Source organism: Quercus lobata, chromosome 3, assembly GCF_001633185.2.
Source record: "Quercus lobata isolate SW786 chromosome 3, ValleyOak3.0 Primary Assembly, whole genome shotgun sequence".
In the NCBI taxonomy this organism is placed as follows: domain Eukaryota; kingdom Viridiplantae; phylum Streptophyta; class Magnoliopsida; order Fagales; family Fagaceae; genus Quercus; species Quercus lobata.
In genome coordinates, this window is record NC_044906.1 from 2,544,001 (window position 1) to 2,564,243 (window position 20,243).

At 35.4% G+C, this 20,243-nt stretch overlaps 1 protein-coding gene across 1 annotated transcript in view; it reads left to right on the forward strand.

Annotated features, from left to right (window-relative positions):
• The first annotated feature begins 548 nt into the window (after positions 1-548).
• The window catches only part of LOC115981550, a 112,801-nt gene continuing 93,106 nt past the window's right edge, over positions 549-20,243 (forward strand). Inside the window, exon 1 of the mRNA XM_031103764.1 lies at positions 549-646. The gene's annotated coding sequence lies outside the window, so the exon portion shown is untranslated. The remainder of the gene's footprint in view (positions 647-20,243) is intronic.

Here is a 20,243-nt window from a genome sequence, read left to right on the forward strand (position 1 = left end):
TTGATTTGGTCAGTTTGTGCCTTTTAATTGGGTCTGGCTTTGAGTTTGTTTGAAGCTGTGTATGGGCTTGTGAGAGTTGAGTTGAATTGATGAAGTTGGTATATATTCTTGGGTAATGAACCGGGAATAGTTCTCTCAATAGTTTGCTTCCAGTTTGCATTATGAAATTTGACTATTCTACTCCAACGTGACCATATCATTATGAAGAATTTTTTTTTTTTTTAATAACGAATCTCTATTTTCTTTTGGCTTGTATCAGATCAACTAAAATTTAGAAATTAATTGAAAAAGAAAAGAAATTTAAAAATTGGTTAATGGATATCCAGTCATTATCTCTTTCAGTTGTGGGCCAAGCCCATTTTATGACCTGTGAAAAAGAATGCACTGGTCCTATGCATGTTCATTCACTATCTCTCCTGACGAATAATTAGAATTTTTTATTTTTTTTATATGGTCTTATGCATAATTCTCTACCGAAAATAAGCTCATATTAGGCTAACACACTGTCACTTTCAACTTATAAACAGGCCAGCGAAAACAGTTAAGATGAAGGGCCACAAGTCAAATTTTGTAGTTGCTGGGATTGACTTGCTTCGTGTGTCTTGACTTGCTTTGGTCTTTGCTCATACATGGCCTGAATTTTTTGGTAACTTCACTTGACCTGATTTACTCACATCATAATTACTTTGTAGAAGAAATGCATGCACATGTGAAGACACGTCATTTTTTTAAAAATATTTCTAAATTTAATAATTAGATCTTAAATATCTCTAACAAAAATACGTATTCAGTTATATTAACTCGTCACATGATAGATTCTGTTACCAATGAATGTGTACCATAGGTGCACCAAGTTAGTAGTTAGGATTGTCGTCAAAGTTTGGTGCACTAGTTAATGCAAAATTTAATAAGACTACAAGTAACAAAGAGCACACATGTATAGATAGTAAAAGACACAATTAACCGTTCTTTCAGTTCTCACTTAACCCATCTAATGTTGACTAAGAGCACAGTAGTTACAAAAATATGTCATTTTAATTTTTAACACATTAAAAAACTATTTTATTATTTTCGTAAACCGTTTACCAATTATAGTCACTCATGTAATCAAATTGCGGTAAAAAGTGGGGTCGTAGAATTGTTTTTCTCATGTGAACTAGACTAAAAGATGTCATGCACAGTAGCAAAACTGAATGTAATTTTCTCCGATACTAAGTTAAAGGATGATTTGTGAGTTTCAGTTATCTCAACTGGTAAACTCTCTGATGATTGAATAGGAAATCTGGGGATCAATCCCCACCTATACCAAAAACTAATTGATGTCTTAGTTTGATGATAAAAAACTATCATCAGGAGCGAACGTTATAGGTTAAAAAGTCTCAAAAAAAATAATGAAGTTAAAAGGATGATTTAGTGTATGAAACAAGATATTATTTTATGACGTAGAAATTTTTTGCAAGTGGATACCATGTTTCAGTAAAAGAAAAGAAGAAAGTGAATACCATGCCGATCAAGGGTGTGCTTCCTATAATTTTCATATTAATACCATTGTGATATAGAAAAATTAGTTTAAGAAAACCGCCAATTCCTCCCTTAATCAAGCACCTCATGGAACCACATAGTGATTATGAAGGGATGAGGAAGAGAAATAGTTTTTAAACCTACAAAGGTCCTTAAATAAAAATGGGCTTCATATATGGTCAGGTAAGTCAAAAATTTATTGTATTTTGGGTTTTAATATGTCAGATAAAAAAGAAGTTGTAATTTGTAAATATGCTGATGCCAAAAACACACCATTTCAAGTTTGATTTATTTTATTGTCGAATGAGCTCCAACTTGTTCACAAACTACTTGACTTTTTTTTTCTCCCATATATAGTAATTGATATGACAAAAACTTTTTATCTTTTCACAAATCGATACTAAAAAGTAATAAGTAAATTATTATTGAAATTATAATATTTGAGTTACTTATATAAATTCATTTTCATTTATAAACTTATTAAAATTAGGTTTACTAGCATTGTATCATTAAAAATTACTACTTACACTATCAATAAATTATAAATAATAATTTGATATCTTAGGAATTTATTTACAAATTTACACAATTACATACTACATTTATATTAATATATTTTTATATATTTATATATAATATATAGTATTATATACAATTAACATTAATCTATATTTTGGTTTAAAAAAAAAATCTATATTTTTGTTTACAAATCTATAATCTATAATATATAAAGAATTGAGAGTGTTTTACTTTCAGTTGATATTATAACATTATGCCACACATGATTTTATAGTCTTACAATTTTGCACATATATATAATTTTAATTTTATTATATATTTAAACATTTCATTAGAATTTTGCTACATTATATTCTATTTAAGTAGTGAAATTTATAATTTCATATACATACATAATTGTAAGGACACAATTTGTAACGACCTATAATAATGTTGGGTTCGCACGAAAAAAGACCCAAACGATATCACTTATAGAGCGTGGTTTTGAAAGGCTAAGCCTTGGTCACTGGACGGTAGTTCGGGTTGGCTCCGGTCAGCAAATCTCGGCCGAGGAGTCTGGGGAGCTCTATGCTCTTATTATTCTCCTTGTTTCTAGGACACCATGGCTGGGAGGACGGGTTGTCCCCTCCCCCCCCCCCTCTCACACTGCCTCTCTTATCCTTTTATATGAGCATTTATCCTCTCACCAGCGTCCACGTATAAGCTCACTTTCCTAGGACTTAAGACCTGTCCTGTCAGCCCATACCTAGAGTGGTTGGGGGTGGTTGTAAAAGCTGAAGAATATGACTCTGCCAGGTGCAGAGTATTGACTGGCAGTAATGGCAGCTTTCCCTTTGTCCTTGGTCGTTATACTATCCAGCGTCTTCTTCTCTATTGACATAGATATTTTTAGATCTTTTCTCACACTGTTCCTATACCGTTTTTTCCCTTTCTTCAAGGGGGACATCGGATATGCCAAGGACAGAATCATCCTCGGCTGCGTCTTAAGACTTTTGTTACCCATCCTCGGCTATACCCTTCCTCGGCTCGGGCCTTGGGCCCCAACGTAAAAATGGGCTAGGGCCACAAATTATTGGGCCCTACAATAGCCCCTCAAAATCCTGCTGTCCGACCTCTTGGTCGGAGAGGAGGGTTTTGATGTTGCCACGCCTTTATTACGATTCTTTTAGCTCTGCCCTTCATTAATGTCGGCGTCTCTTCATCTGCTTAGGAAATGCGCCGGGTTACGAGACATCCTTCTAGATTTACACACGATGCACTCCCGTCGCTTCAGTGTATGAGACGCGTCTTTAATAAATTTCTTTTACGAGGCCAATTAAATCTAACAGTTACAGATGACATCGGGGAGTTGAACAGACGCTACTTTAATTGCAGATCTTCTTGGAGATATGTACGGATTAAATGCCATCAAATTCACCTTCCATATAAGAGGCCAAACGAGAGGGTATTCCCTTCGCGTAAAGACTCTTTAACCTTCCTAAAGCCTCAACCCTCAAGCTGTGCTCAAAGTCTTCCTTATCAGCATAGCCAAATCTTATAGTGTGACACATTTGAAGTAGAAGGAGGGATGAAAAGATCACATTCTTCTCAGAAGCGTTCTGTCCCTCCGAAACTTCAGATGGCTCGGTCAGGACAGGGATGGCAGAGACTCAAGATACCTCTCATCCTCCCTTCAGCGAAAATCCGAAGCAGGGGCTCGTCGCGTCAAACTTTTGGTGCGACAGAGCTGGGGTCACCCATTATCAGTACCAGCCGCTCTCTTATGAGCATAGCTAACATGACACCAGCGTGTTAGGAGTTAGGACTGACGCAGGGACAAAGTATCCCTGCTTCTTCCTTTCTTCCTTCACTGGTGCCTCATTTTACCTCCCTTCTTCTTCTTTCCCATCACCAGATCCATCCTGGTGCTTTTCCTTCTTCCTCTTCTTCTCCTCTCCCACCAAGGGAGGTCCTCCTCTCAATATGGGTGCCACTGGGGTAGAATTTGGAAAGACTTCGAAGCAGAGCTTAAGAAGACTTCTGGCTGTTTGTTTGTTTTGTTTTTTCTTTATTGTTTTTGTAATTCGTTTTTCATATAGGCTTGTTTAAGCCCTTCATTGTACGCTATAATACCTTTTTATATTAATAAAAGTCATCATTTCTTTATTTCGTATATTCCACCTCTTCTTTCTGAAATGATTATGCCGTGAATAGACGTCTACCAGATGATTTCTTTTTTATTTTTACATTCCGAACGATGCTTAGGGCTGAAATCCCAGTTAATAAAAAGACCTTGCTCTGCGTTTATTGAAATTATCCGGCATAATAATGCTGATTTGGACAAATGATACTTAGGGCATAAACCCTTATTTAAGAAAAAAGAAAAAGATATTATGATGAGCTTATTAGAGCTGTTTGGTATAATAATACCGACTTAAGAAAACAATACTTAGGGCCGAAACCCCTTATTAAGAAAAAAGATGTTATTATGAACTTATTGGAGCTATCGTGTACAATAAGACCGACCTGAAAATGGGCTGTATACCCCAAACTTGAACGAAATGATGGCCGAATGCTCGGTGTCGTGTAGGAAGTAATTGTCCGAGGATATATAACCCAAAATGAACAGCCCCTACAGGTCACTGAGAAATAAGGCGTTTCGCCATCTTCCTAATGACCTTCATAGCCTTACCCTTTTCTGGTATTTGGTCCGAGGACTGAGCGACTTAGAATTCTTCTTAAGTAGCTGACTTTTCCATAGGTTTGAGTCCGAGGACCATGCAATACCTTGATTCTGTCCAAAACTTTATTTTTTAAGTAGTTCGTTTCCCCATAGGTTTGAGTCCGAGGAACATGCAATACCTTGGTTCTGTCCAAAACTTGATTTTTAAGTAGTTGGTTTTCCCATAGGTTTGAGTCCGAGGACCATGCAATACCTTGGTTCTATCCAAAACTTGATTTTTAAGTAGTTGGGGGAATTAACCCCTCAGCTATGGCGTGGGACCTTGGTTTAGGGGGATTAGCTTCTCAGCCAAGCCCCTAGAACCATCCATGCTGCTGACGCTACGAAGTGCAGGACCTAGTGAAGAAACGTAGCCCCTAGTGGAACTTTATGCTAGAACACTGCATCCGGCTGTTGGAAATGATGTGAGGGACTGTCTCAACCCACCACCTGTGCCAAGACACAAGCCTTCCCCACAAACGGTGCCAATTGTAAGGACACAATTTGTAACGACCCATAATAATGTTGGCTTCGCACATAAAAAGGCCCAAACAATATCACTTATAGAGCGTGGGTTTGAAAGGCTAGGTCTTGGTCACTGGACGGTAGTTCGGGTTGGCTCCGGTCAGCGAATCTCGACCGAGGAATCTGGGGAGCTCTATGCTCTTATTATTCTCCTTGTTTCTAGGACACCATGGCTGGGAGGACGGGTTGTCCCCCCCCTCTCACACTGCCTCTCTTATCCTTTTATATGGGCATTTATCCTCTCACCAGCGTCCACGTATAAGCTCACTTTCCTAAGACTTAAGACCTGTCCTGTCAGCCCATACCTAGAGTGGTTGGGGGTGGTTGTAAAAGTTGAAGAGTATGACTCTGCCAGGTGCAGAGTATTGACTGGCAGTAATGGCAGTTTTCCCTTTGTCCTTGGTCGTTAAACTATCCAGCGTCTCCTTCTCTATTGACATAGATATTTTTAGATCTTTTCCCACACTGTTCCTATACCGTTTTTGCCCTTTCTTCCATGGGGACATCGGATATGCCGAGGATAGAATCATCCTCGGCTGCGTCTCAAGATTATTTGGAATTTTGTTACCTATCCTCGACTATACCTTTCCTCGGCTCATGCCTTGGGCCCCAACGTAAAAATGGGCCAGGGCCACAAATTATTGGGCCCTACAATAATCATTATAAATTACTAATATTATGATATATAGATCTATATACAAACACATTCATAATAAATATAAATTACTAATTTTCATAATTATAAAATTTCATATTCAAAAAAGAAATACAAAAAAGAATATGTATTATTGTGGGGGCCAATTGACAAGGAAGTATTGTTAAAAGCAATAATAACTGGGCCTATGGCCATATCCGAGGACATTTGACCATCCGAGGAGGCCCAAATAATACTGTGAAGAGAACAAAGTTAAGAGAGGAGTAGAGACAATGTGAGATGAGTACAATAAGTATCCGAGGACAAAAGTCTTCTTGGCAACTTGTGTCCGAGTTGAATCTGAGTGTCACACCATCATAGACTTACTTCAGAGTTACACCACAACAAAGGGTAGGGCGTTGGACCAGGAGTAAAAAAAGAAAGGCAAACAAATATCTACAAAAAGCTGCTACCTCCGCATTTAATGCCTTCCAACCAACTCTCTGGCCGCATTAATGCAGAAGTGATGCCTGAATAGTGATCAAGCAGCCTTACAGCTACTGATTGATGGTTTTAGGAGGTGCTGAATCGGACATGAAGGAGTTCCCCTGATCTAACCTACACGTGTGTGGTAAGGATGACACCAAGATTGCAAGCATATAACCCGGAAGAGTACACTAAAAGAAAAAAGAAAGAAGAGAGAAAAAGAAAGTATTGTACAATTTCTGTCTTAAGAAAATCCCTATGAACAAGAACTGAGTTTGTTCCAAGGGCAAGTTTGATAATCTTATTTGTGTCAAACCATCTTAAATCTCTAAGCCTAATCGTTCTTCTTTTGGGATATATCTAGCTCTTCTACCCACGCTCTAAAAATTTATTGTTTGGGTCGTTAGAGTTTGGATCCAACCCGGTTTTGGAGCCAATACGTTTTCAGTCCTTACAATTATATTATATTAAAGGCAAAAAACACATTTTCGTCTCTATATTTTCGCACGATTCCTACTTTGGTCCCTAAATTTTATTTTTACCGCTTTTAGTCCCTGTATAGAAAAACGCCTTCTATTTTAGTCCTTTCCGTCAGTGCTATTAGGGCACTGACCTACGTGGCAAACGGAATTATTAAAATAATAATAAAAAAATTTATTTTGTCATTAAAAAATGCCAAGTCAGCATTTAAATTTAAAATAATAATTTATTAAATTTAACTAAATAAAAAATAAAAAATCACATTAATTAAGATTGAAGTGTGTCTTGAGCAAGAACAACAAGAACACATACTCAAACCCAGAAATTAAAAATCAAAAATTAAAATTTTCAAAATCATCATTTTCTCAACCCAGCAAAATCATCAAATCCTAAAACTCCAAACTACCAATTCAATCCAAAAATACCTCACAACCAATCCAAAAATATTCTGCAAAAATATTCTCCAACTGCTTCTGCGCCCAAAATGGTCAGTGCCCCAACCGCAAACCCAACAACGAACACCGTCAACCATAGAAACAGCACCATCATTTTCAACAAATTTGGTTGCCCACTGCCACTTCCACTTTTTGATCAACAATTTTTTTGGAAAAAAAAAAAAGAATTTATCCTGGATGAGAAGAGAATTGAGAGGATAAGATAAAAAAGATGAAATCAATAAATAATAATTAATCAACGATTTAATGGGGGTATTAAATTTTTCTAATTAGGAATCAGGTGCTGATGCTTCTGCAAACTGCAATAGATTTTTATTCTCTTCTTCTTCCTCTTCTTCTTCTTCTTCTTCTATGGAGAAATAGAGAGACAGAGACAGACAGACACACAGAGAGAGAAAAGAAAACATGTCTGCCTGGGAAAGGACTTGACTGTTGGTGTTGGGAGTTCAAAAGATTTTTGATGAGAGGAATCTTAATCTTATTATTAACTCGTAATAAGACCAACCATCGTTTATTGTCAGTATTGGATTCTCTCCGGAGTTCCCTCCGTCTTCTCCTCCACACCATCTCCAAACTTTCATGTGTATGTGATGATTTTGAAAATTTTAATTTTTGAATTTTAATTTCTGGGTTTGAGTATGTGTTCTTGTTGTTCTTGCTCAAGACACATTTCAATCTTAATTAATGTGATTTTTTATTTTTATTTCTGTTTTTTATTTTTTATTAAGTTAAATTTAATAAATTATTTTTTAAAATTTAAATGCTGACTTGGTATTTTTTAATGACAAAATAAAATTTTTTATTATTATTTTAATAATTTCGTTTGCCACGTAGGTCAGTGCTCTAACAGCACTGACGGAAAGGACTAAAATAGAAGGCATTTTTCTAAACAGGGACTAAAAGCGGTAAAAATAAAATTTAGGGACCAAAGTAGGAATCGTGCGAAAATTTAGGGACCAAAATGTGCTTTCACCTATATTAAACTTTCTTATGAACTAACTATGAACTTTTTTTTTTTTTTAGAAGAAATTGACTATGAACTTGATTCTTCTAAAAAAAAAATTTACGAACTTGACTCATCTCACAATTGAGTATAAATTTACGCGTAAACAAGTGTATCACATAAATTATGAGAAATTATAAGGTTTTATTGGTGGACAAATAACATGGTCCACCATTCCACTGAAAGACTCTTACCTATTTAAAATTGCTGAGTTAAATTTTTTTTTTTTTAAATAGAAACTAATTACTGACTCAGTAATTTTAAATAAGTGAAAATCTTTTAATAAAATGACGTACAAGTGACATTATACACCAGAATACTATATAATTTCTCTAAAATACAGCCTAGCCCTAAGGCTCTCTCAACTCAAAAGAAGTTGCCAAGAATTTTCTATTTTCACTGATGAATGACACTGGTGTGAATTGAACATGATGGCTCATATTTTCTTTTAGTCCCTACATTTTGGCTTTTTTTCATTTTGGTCCCTACATTTTATTTTATATATATATATATATATATTTTCTTTTTGGTAAACAGAGAGGAAAATATATTACATAAAATCAGCAGTTACAACCTGAGTGACTCGGTTACACAAAACAACATTCGCATCATTAGATAAGACCTCCATAATACCAAAAGGGGGGGTCATATAGTAAACAAAAGGTTCAGACAGACTATGGCCAAGTTTAGCAAGGAAATCAGCGGCTTTGTTGGTCTCCCTATAGCAATGTTGCAGCTGGACCTCCTGGAAAGCTTGAAGAATGGTCCTGCAAGTATCCACAATGGGTTGGGTTAGCCGATTGGTGGCTTTAGTGGTAGATAACAGACTAACAACTTCAATGCCATCCACATTAACAATGAGCTTTTCAACACAAATATTTCTAGCCATAGATAGGCCATCCTTTAAGGCCCATAGTTCAGCCAAAAGGCAGTTAGTAGTGCCAATTTTTTTAGTGAAGCCTTGCACCCATGAACCACATGAATCTCTAAGAAGGCCGCCTCCACTCACAAAGCTTGAAGAAGACAATACAGAGGCATCTGTGTTAAGCTTATGCCACCCAGGATTTGGTTTGGCCCAAGAGACGACCAAGTTTCTTTTATGGCTGCTGGAGTTAGTTCCTTGAGTGAGGAAGAAAAATTCCGCAACTTTTGCAATGCAATCTTTAATAAGAGGGGGGGCTGCCTACTTCCGTTGATGGACAATAGAGTTCCTGTTCAACCAAAGAGACCAAATTCCAAAACAAAAAATGACTTTCCATGGCATAAGATGGCGTTTTGAGATGATGGTGGAGGTACCATTGAGGTGAAGCCAGTCAAGAAGAGGAAAACTAAAAAACTGAATGACTTTTGAAGGAAGACCAAGCTGATTCCAGAAACTTATAGCAAAAGGGCATTCTCTAAGGAGATGGTTTATTGACTCAACTTGACTATGGTAAAGGGGGCAAGCTTGATCTAAGGTTAAACCCCTTGAACCCAAGACTTCTCTGACAGGGATGCTATTGTGAGAACAAAGCCACATGAAAATAATTATTTTCTGAAGGACTTTCATTTTCCAGATCCAGTTAGAGGTGAAAGTAGGCAGGTTCAAAGCATTTAACCCTTTAGCTAAAAGGTAGGCCGAGGCTAAGCTGAAATTGCCATCCCTTGAGAGAGACCATGCAGTTGTGTCACCGAGAGGGGAGGTGAGATTGATGGGGATGGCTTGAATAATATAAATAAAGGATTGTGGGGGGGGGGGGGGAAGGAGAGGCTCTCCCAGTTCCAGCAACCATTAAAGTCAATAAAAGCACAAACCATTTTATTCTCTTCATGAACATTGAGGGGACCAAAGAAGATGGACCTGACAGGACCTATAGAGCACCAAGTATCACTCCAAAAGGATGTAGAAATTCCCGTGTGAATGAATTTCCTTAGACCTTTGTCCAAAAGAGGTTTTGCAGCCTTACATCCTGCCTAAGTACGAGAGCAAGTCCCTTTGGAGGACCAAGGGTTATTAATTGCATGGTTGGAGAGATATTTTGCTCTTAGGACTCTTACCCAAGGAGAATGATCATCATTTGTAATTTCCCAGTTCAGCTTGGCCAAGAGAGATAGATTCCTGGGTCAGGAAGCATGGATGCCAGGAACTCCATGATCAGTAGGGAGAGTGATCTTATCCCAATTTACCATGTGCATTTTCCTTTTTTTGGGAGTGGAGGCCCAAAGAAAGTTACGATGAGCCCTATCAAGTTCTTGGCAAACTCTGCTGGGAAGAAGGGCACCTTGCATCACAAATCTGCCATTGCAATGGAAGAAGTTTGAATTAGGATGCGTCTACCAGCCATAGAGAGCAAATTAGCTTGCCAACGGGCCAATTTTTCTTGGGTTCTTTGAATAGTAAAGTCAAAATCCTAGCTGCCTCGGTCAGAAAATTTAAGAGGAAAGCCCAAGTATTTGTCAAACTTGGTTGTTTCTAAGAAACCCAAATTGTTGCAAATGCTATCTAGGGTTGCAAGGGGAGTGTTTTTTGAGAAGAGAATCCGGGATTTATCATTGCTGACCTTCTGCCCAGAGAGCTGGCAAAAGTGATTAAGCACATCATCTATTGCACTTGATGTGGTTACTGAAGCCTGACCAAAGAGGATTAGGTCATCAGCGAAAAAAAGATGAGTAAAAGCTGGACCAGATCTGAAGGCCTTGACTGCTTTCCAAGCCTTATTATTGATCTTTTCATGTATGAGAAGCCCGAGGTATTCAAGGCAAAGAATGAAGATATATGGCGAAATGGGGTCTCCCTGATGAATACCTCGCGAAGGGAGAAAAGGCTCAAGCTTACCTCCATTGAAGAGGATTGCAACAAAAGAGGTTGAGATACACTCCATGATTAAAGCAATAAGATTAGAAGGAAAATTGAAGTGGAGCAAAACTTCCCTAATGAAGCTCCATTCCAACCTGTCAAAAGCCTTCTCGAGGTCAATCTTAAGGGCCATAACACCAGTGTGACCCTTTTTTTTCCCCATGGAATGGAGGATTTCTTGGGCTATTATCATGTTATCACGGCCTTTCCGACCAGGGATGAAGGCAGTTTGAAAGGGGGAGACCAACTAGTGCATGAAAGGTCGAATTCTATTGACGATTATCTTTGTCACAGCTTTGTAAATTGTTGTGCATAGGCTAATCGGTCTAAAGTGCCCAAGAAGTTCAGGACCAACCCTCTTAGGAATAAGAACAACAAGAGTTTGGTTTAGATAGGCTGGCATCACACCAGAAGCAAAGATGGTTCTAATTTCCTCCGTGACTGAGTGCTCAAAGGTGGGCCAAAAATGTTGGAAAAACCCAGCATGTAAGCCATCTACTCCTGGAGCTTTGTAAGACTTTAGGGAAAAGAATGGCATTCTTGATTTCCAGAGAAGAGACATCGAAGGAAAGCAAAGATGATTCATCCTCAGAGAGTGTAACAACCCAATCAACCTCAAAATCTGAGTGGGTAACAAAAGTGGGATGTTAGGTTGTATAAAACACCCGAAACCCATTAAGAATTTGCTCACTTACTCGCTGCTCATTGGTCAACCATTCGCCAAGTTGGTTTTTCAGTCGATCAATTCTATTAAACTTTCTGCGTGTTATGGTTTTAACATGAAAAAAGGCAGTATTTCTGTCTCCTTGGGTTTGCCAATCTAAGCGGGATTTGAGAGCCCAAAAATCTTCCTCTTGATTCAATATTTAAGAGTATGCTAGAGATAGCTCATGATCAAGAGAGAGAAGAAAGGGGAGGGCTTTACTGCAATGGCTTTCTGGACCCCTATAAGACGAGCTAGAATTTTTTTCTTTCAAGCAAATAAATTTCCAAAAACCTCCTTATTCCAAGCAGTGACATAGTTTGTGAAAGAGAGAATTTTACTACTTTTAGTTCCTAAACCAATTAACGCGTGTTATTTTCATCCTTTACGTCAGTCAATCGACAGAAATAGTTGAGGGGGGCAGTAGGAGGAATTAAAATATTATAAAAAAATACCACATCACCCATGACACATCAGCATATAAATTTAAAAAATATATATTAATTTAAAAAAAAAAAATTTAAAACATAAAAATACATTAGATTTGAATAAAAATAAACAAGAAGATGAACTTAGATCACAGGAACACAAGAACATGAACCCAGATCATAAGAACACAAGAATATGAACCCAGAGCATAAGAACACAAACCCAAATAACAAGAACAGTACTCAAAGAATTTCTATTCCAAAATTTGTATACATTCTTCCACCAAAAATCAATTGTAAATTTAAATAAAAATTGGGTGCTATGTTCTTCCATAAAAATAAAACCTAAACCATCAATAAAAGGTGTTGGAGCGGCGGTGAAGGAGAGTTTTGTGGGGACGATTACAGAGGCGAGATCATTGTGGGCAAGGGGCTGAGGACTGCTAGTCGGATTTTGGTGGGTTTGCTTGGTGGGTCTAGGGTTAAGGATTATGGTGGATCGGCGTGGTGGGCTGTGGATTTCTGGTGGTGGAGATCGGTGAGTTCTTGTGGGTTTTAGGCGATGGAGATCGGTGCATTCTTATGGGTTTCTGACGGTGGAGATCAGTTGGGTTTCTAGGTTTCTAGATTGGTGTGTTGTGGTGGTGGGTTGTGGGTGATGGGTTTTGGCGTGGATTGACATGGTGGTGTTGGCTGTGGGTGATGGGTTTGCCTCTTAAGTCTCTTGACCCCTTTCGTTATTATCCCCTGTTTGGTTCAATCTTCAAGAAACAGAGATATCACATTACACCCTCTCTCTCTCCCTCAAAGCTTCCATGGCCAGACCTTGATCATCTCAGCGCCTCTGCCACCATGGTTTTTCTCGTAAAGCCCTTTCTCATCTCACCCAACTCTCTTTATTTGCTTTGCACCGAGGTTAGCCACAGCTGAACCACAACGGACCACAACTGCCACCAGTGATAGCGGTGGTTTACGGCTATGGTTTATTCACTTTCTTCTTCTTCTTCTTCTTTTCTCTTGGGTTTAGGGATTTAGATTTGGTTGTTAAGATCTGATGTTGTTGCGTGCATGTGCTTTGGTTTGGATTTTGATTTCAAATGTATTTGGATTCTATGAATCAATGGGTATAGTGGATTTTGGTTTGAAGTTTTCTTAGATTTTGTTGTTTGTTTTGCTGTGGGTGTAAATTTATGATTTGGGGTTTGCTTCAATATGTTTGATATGGTGTTATAATAATTTCCACAGAAGAAAAGAGCAATGAGATCTGGTTCAGCAAAAAAGAGCAACCGACAGAAAACTCTCCTTTCCACTTTTGGTTTTTAATTCTGTTTTTATTTATGTTTTAAATTTTGTTTTTATGTTTTTTAATTTTGTTAAAATTAATATATATTTTTAAATTTATATGTTGATGTGTCATGAATGATGTGACATTTTTTTATAATATTTTAATTCTTCCAACTACCATCTCAGTTATTTCTATCGGTTGACTGATGGAAAAGATAAAAATAACATGCGTTAATTGGATTAAAAACTATTAATAATAAAATAAAAATTTAAAGACAAAAATTTAAAAAAAAAATGTCAAAATGTAAGTACTAAATTATCTTGATTGGTTGGATTTGCTTTTCAGTTTTTCCTTTGAGTGATTGTTGATGTGTTGTTTTCTCCGCCTTGAATTTTCAGTATTGACTTGTCCTTTTCGGAAACCAGAAAAAGACTTGTCTTTTTATCTTCCTCATCCTTGGTTCATTATTCACGCTCTACGTTCTGCCTACGATATAATTTCTCTAAAATACAGCCTAGCCCCAGGGCCCTCTCAACTCAAAAGAAGTGGCCAAGAATTTTCTATTTTCACTGATTAACGACACGGAAAATGCTAAGATCACCAAAAATGGTACTATATTGTGTTATAATTTGTCATATAAAAAGTTATGATACAATATTATGTTACAATTTATTATATAACGAGTTTTGATTGTTGAAAATGTGGCACAAAATTGTGTAATTTTTTTTTTTTGGTACTAGCACAGCTCTTAACGACACTGGTGTGAATTGAATGTGATGGGCCTGATGGCTCATATTTTCTTGAGTGGTGGGGTCATATCTTTGGTTTTTGTGCCAAAAGTCATATTATCATTTCTTTTCTGTCTGAGCCAGTGAGCCTTTTCAGTATTGACTTGTCTTTTTATCGGAAACCAAAAAAAGACTTGTCTTTTTCAGTATTTACGCTCTACGTTCTGCCTACTATATAATTTATTTACTCTATAATTTCTCTTTCTTTTTGTGCCTTTTTATCTTGATTGGTTGCTAACATTGTATTGTTAAAAATTTAGTATTTGTAGTATGAATAAATTATAAATACTAATTTGATATCTTGAGAATTTATTTATAAACTTACACAATTTAGTATTAAATTTATATAAATATATTTTTATATATGTATACATGTAATGTAACATAAAATATTATATACATTTAAAGTTTTTATTTATTTATAAATATATTATAATATTTGAGCTGGTGTGCATTTGTCAATTGCTTATTTGCTAAAAGTTTTACTTTTTATCTCAATTTTATTTTTATTTTATTACTATAAATAATCTAATTTATAGTTAGTTTTCATAAAATAAATTAACTTTTGATAAATACCATATAAATTGAAAATAAGATACCAAAAATAAGCAATTATCAAACAATCACTTGGTATTTATAGTTAAGTATAAACTTACGAGTAAACATTGCCGGATAGTCTACATAGGAGCCTGAACTCGTCAAGAAGTTGCCAGGAATTTTCTGTTTTCGCTTGTCAATGCAACCAGTATGAATGCGATCAATGATGGCTCATGTTGGGTGGTTGGGTCGTATCTTTGGTTTTTGGGTCAAAAGTCATATTATTATTATTATTTATTTGGATTTTCATCGTGGGGAGATCCGGTTTGGTCACATAATTACTCTTTTGTCGGTGCCTTTTTATCGATGGGTTGTTTCCACTTTCCACCTAAACCTCCATGAATTTCCACTTTCCACTTGTGCTTTTTGGAGATGCTCTTACAAAAAGTAATCCAACTATGCAATTCACTCATTTATCACAAATCTACCTTCCCATGATAAACAATTTTGGCCGTCCAACTCAGGCACTTTTTCAGTCAAGGTTGCGTTCCGATTCCTTAAATAAAATAACCACAATAGGTGAGAGGACTAATATAAAAGAAAATCAAATATGAAATATAAAAGATTAATATACATTAGGTAATTACGACGATGAATCTCTTATGAGTGATCCAAATATGTTGCTTAAAATATTTAAATCAAGGACTTCATGAATTTCAAGAGGATTGGAAAATTGCTGCACCAATCTTTTGAGATCTTCCAGCTTAAATTGGAAGTGTGGTATAAATCTCACAAATAGAGCTTTATACTCAATCTATATACATACTTTTTGGCAAGATATATGTGTAAAAAAAAAAAAAAAAAAAAAAGAGAGAAGGAATTCTAACACAAAGTCACATCATAAACTCTACTCAAAAACCAAAAAAGAAAAATCATATTATGTATTAATTTAACTTGAATGTGTATTAATTTATCAATATAGTATTAGGTGAAAATAACCTTGGAGATGTTCAACACTAATGAGAAAAACCATATGGTGCTTTTGTTTTTCAAATTAAGGTGGGAATGATATGAGAACACTAACGCAATTCTTTGTAGCGAATTATCTTTGGCTCAAATGGCATTTAAATTGGATTGTGGATTCAATTGACATTTTATGCATATGTATTTTTCCAAGTAAAAAAGAAAAAAAAAAACTATATTTTTCTCCCTTTCAATTGTATTCTCAAAATTTCATTATTGGTAAATCTTTCTTTATTTTCGTAGAATGTTAGCATAATTTATTTGGCCTAGTTCATAGGTACCCAATTCTTTTGAACAAATCTTGTATTTATCTCAAGAATTGATAATTAATTTTTTTGTACTCATCTAACGTGCAGTGAAATATTTTCTGTTTATATAAGGATTTGGTTCAATATATCTCTTAGCAGTGATTTTACATAGGAATTGTATTCATAGAAAACTAAAAAAATTGTAATATACATATGCTTATATATATTGTCATCCTAATTTTATTTTTGGTCTAAAAAAAAATGCCCCACTAAATGTTCAGTCATTTGAAGATTCATATTGGCCTTCCTAAAATTTCATCTCAATTTTAGAAAAAAAAAAAAAAAACTTACATTTTCTATTTTAACTAACTACTTTTCAAAACATTTATATTTGATTCCCTCTCCTCTTATGCATTAAAATATTATTGTTTATTTATTTTTAGTATTTCTCTCACTTTTCAAAACATAAATTTTTCTTTATTTTGGTTACTGAAAGTCTGAAATACAAAAAAGAACAAAATAATTGTTTGGGGGAATGATTTTTATTATTTATTGAACCATAGTACATCAAGTTATCTATTTCATTATTTCTCTCATTTTTATTTATTTATTTATTTTTATTTTCCTAAATTGGTCTCTCAACCTATATTAGGTAGATGGATGAGAATGCTCTATTTAGACTTGATCCGGCCAACTTGTAAGTTGTATACCGTTCTTCAATATTATTTTCCTTTTACATATAAATTTGTCCATGAAGCATTATATCTTAACTGAAGATAACTCAAACACAGATTGGATTGTCAAATACAAAACATTTAACCATAGATTCATTAGGTTTGGTGGGTGATGGCACCAGAAAACTGACCAAGAATAGGATTCTGTGACTAAGTTTAAGTGAAATGGAGAGATCTCATTTTTTTAATTAGAATTTGTATTTTTTTTCATATCTAATAACATAAAGGGTGCCTAAGATTTTAAGTTTTTGAGTAGATAATGACGAATACTAAAATTACAGGCTTGTCATACGGCTGACAAGCATACAATCCACAGGGTTGTCACATGAGAAGATGACCATACAGCATTTATGGCACAGTCATTAATGGTTGCGTAACCTACGAGCTCCAACAATCAAAAAAGCCAACCATGAGCCAGTTAAGCCTCATTTAAGCTTTGACATACATTATAAAAGACAGCCAAGAGAGCCATTAAGAGGCTGTCATTAGTTACACTCATAATGAGCCTCCCAACAACTAGCTGTATTAAGGATATAAATAAGCCACCAAACACCAGAAGAAAGGTACACAAATTCATACCTACAAAATTACATTTTGATTCTCTGAGAAATATTAAGAATTCTACTAACTTTATCATAGGAGAACTGTTTTCTGATTCTATGAGAGATATTAAGAATTCTACTAACTTTATCATCGGAGAACCGTTGGCTAACGCCACTCTGGTGTCTTTCTCTTTCATCTTTGTAGGAACATAACCTTGTCATAAGCTCTGACGAGATCATTGACTAATGACCATTTTTGGCTTCATTAGATAAGTTCAATTTAGTTGAATTGGTAAAATTTCTTATTGTGAAATAAGAGATTTGAGATTCAAACATGCCTATACCAAAAACTAATTGATATATTGATATTATGATAAAAAAACAATTGTTACCCAATAAGTTAAAATTCTACCGTGTATATATATATATATATATGTATATATATATATTAAAAAAAAAAAGTCGATGCGCAAGAAAAGAAACTTTCTTCCGTTGAGGTCCGTTTGAAAGGCTTTTCCTACTCTACTTTCCTTCATCTCATTTGTCCTCTGAATTAATTTTCGCTGCAGCTTCTGTATCATCAATCTTCACCGTCTCATTTTGGTTTTATTTTGCTCCACCTCTACAAAAAAAAAAAAAAAAAAAAAACAAACAAAAAAAACAAAAAAGAGTTTGATACTTTCTACTATATACCATTTATTTTCGTTGTAGTCATCCTCTTATTAGTTTGGTTTTGCTTTGCTCCGGTTCTTTAAAAAAAAAAACAAATATTGTAAAAAGTGAGATTTTCCAGTTCTTAATTTTTGTTGCAGTCTTTTGTGTCGTTATCCTGTAGTCTTAGGGTCTGTTTAGATAGAACTTATTTTGCTGAGACTGAATATTGAAAACTGAAAATACTGTAGCAAAATAATTTTTAAATGAGTAAATACTACCGTGGAAAAAAAAAAAAAAAAAAAAAAAAGAAAGCTAAAACGTAAACGTGAAACGCAGCTTCAGTGGATCCAAACAGATACTTAATTTTACTTTGCTCCACTTCTCAAAAAGAAAAACAAGGGGAAAAAGAAAAAGTTACGTATTTTCAGCTTGTCACCACTGCTCTCGTTTTTTATAGTGACTATCCTTGATCTGCAAAGTCAAAGGAGTAGAAGAGAAAACTGCTAAAAAAATTGGTACTTACTTTTAGTTTTGTTACTTTTATTTTGTCCTTGCTTGTTCTTCTTCACTTATGCTGTCCTTCATTTCTCAATTTGATTTTTTATTGCAATTTGTTTCTCTGATTTACCTTTTTTTTTATATATAAATTTTAATTTTAGTTTGCTTTACTTATCAATACTTGTAACAAAGGGAAAGGAAAAAGGTATCGTCAACTGTTTAGTTTACTGATACTCAGCAAAGAGACTATCCAAGAGGAAAAGAAGCTGCTCTTGAAAACAAGCAGGTGCCTTCTTATTTCTTTTTTCTAATTTGTCCTTCGACAATATGGTTCTTGCTTTATTGTGGTTGTACAATTTTTTTTCTTTTTCTTTTTGTCTGAGTAAGTGTGGTTTTAACAAGTAATAACTGTTCCTAAGTTGGTGCTTAGTTATGGTTGTAATAACTGATCTTAAAAAAAAAAAGAAAAAAAAAAAGAGAGAGGTTATATTGCTAAATTTTACCTCTATTTTCGTTCACCACAAGAAATATGTATCCATAATCTGCCAAGTCAAGGAGAAATTATACGGTCCTCATGGTGGTCCGCGTCATTTGTCCATCATTCCAATAAAAGACTTCCACATATTTAAAATTACTGAGTCAGTATTTAGTTTTTATTTAAAACACCACAATTTAAACAAGTGGGAGTCTTTTACTAGAACGGTAGACCACATCACTTATCCACCATAAGGACCTTATAATTTATCCAAGTCAAGGGTGTACGTAGAACAATTTGCTACGTGTTGTGCAATTGAGATTAAAGGTACTTCCTTCGATCAGTTTCTTTATTTCACTTTTTCATTGATTTGAATTTTGTTTTAAACATAAGTTAGTGACCCAAGGAGAATCAACGACTTCAGCCAGATGAATTGTAGTTACCGATCGGGTATGAATTATGATACCCCTTGGGATTTTAATTTATATTTAATTGTTTTCTTTTATGATTAGTGATTTTGGATTTTGATTCTTTTTTTTTTTTTTTTTTTTTGAGAAAAAGTTAAGCTCTTATAAATTAAGAAAAATCAGTTTGGAATACACTCTCCAAATCAAAGGGTAGTTTTTTTACCTAAACATCTAGACCTGCAAATGAAACTGCTCTTCTAGTGAGAGCATGGGCTAACTTATTTCCACGCCGACGCACATGAATAAACCTACAAAAATGAAACTGGCAAAGCTTGACGACGAGTTTCCTCTACCACATTCCCATACAACATGTTGCAACTGACTGAAGAGTTCAAAGCTGAAACCACCCTAAGACAATCACCTTTCATTATCACCTTAGAGAGACTCAGTTCTTGTGCAAAAAGAAGTGCTCAACGAGCGGCCATGGCTTCTGCCATTTCCATAGAAAATGGAAGAGGAATCCTCTGAGATAACGCCGCAATGATCTCACCTTCCGAATCTCTAATCGCCACTCCAATGCCAACACTTCCAATATTCTCAAACAAGGCAGCATCGAAATTCACCTTAAAGACACCTTCTGGAGGATGAGACCAACACACCTGAGCACCAAAACCTCTAGGCAACACATCAAGTTTGCACAGGTCAAGGAAATCTCGAACCAACATGATAGCCCTCTCCCCCACTTCCTGCAATGACTAAGT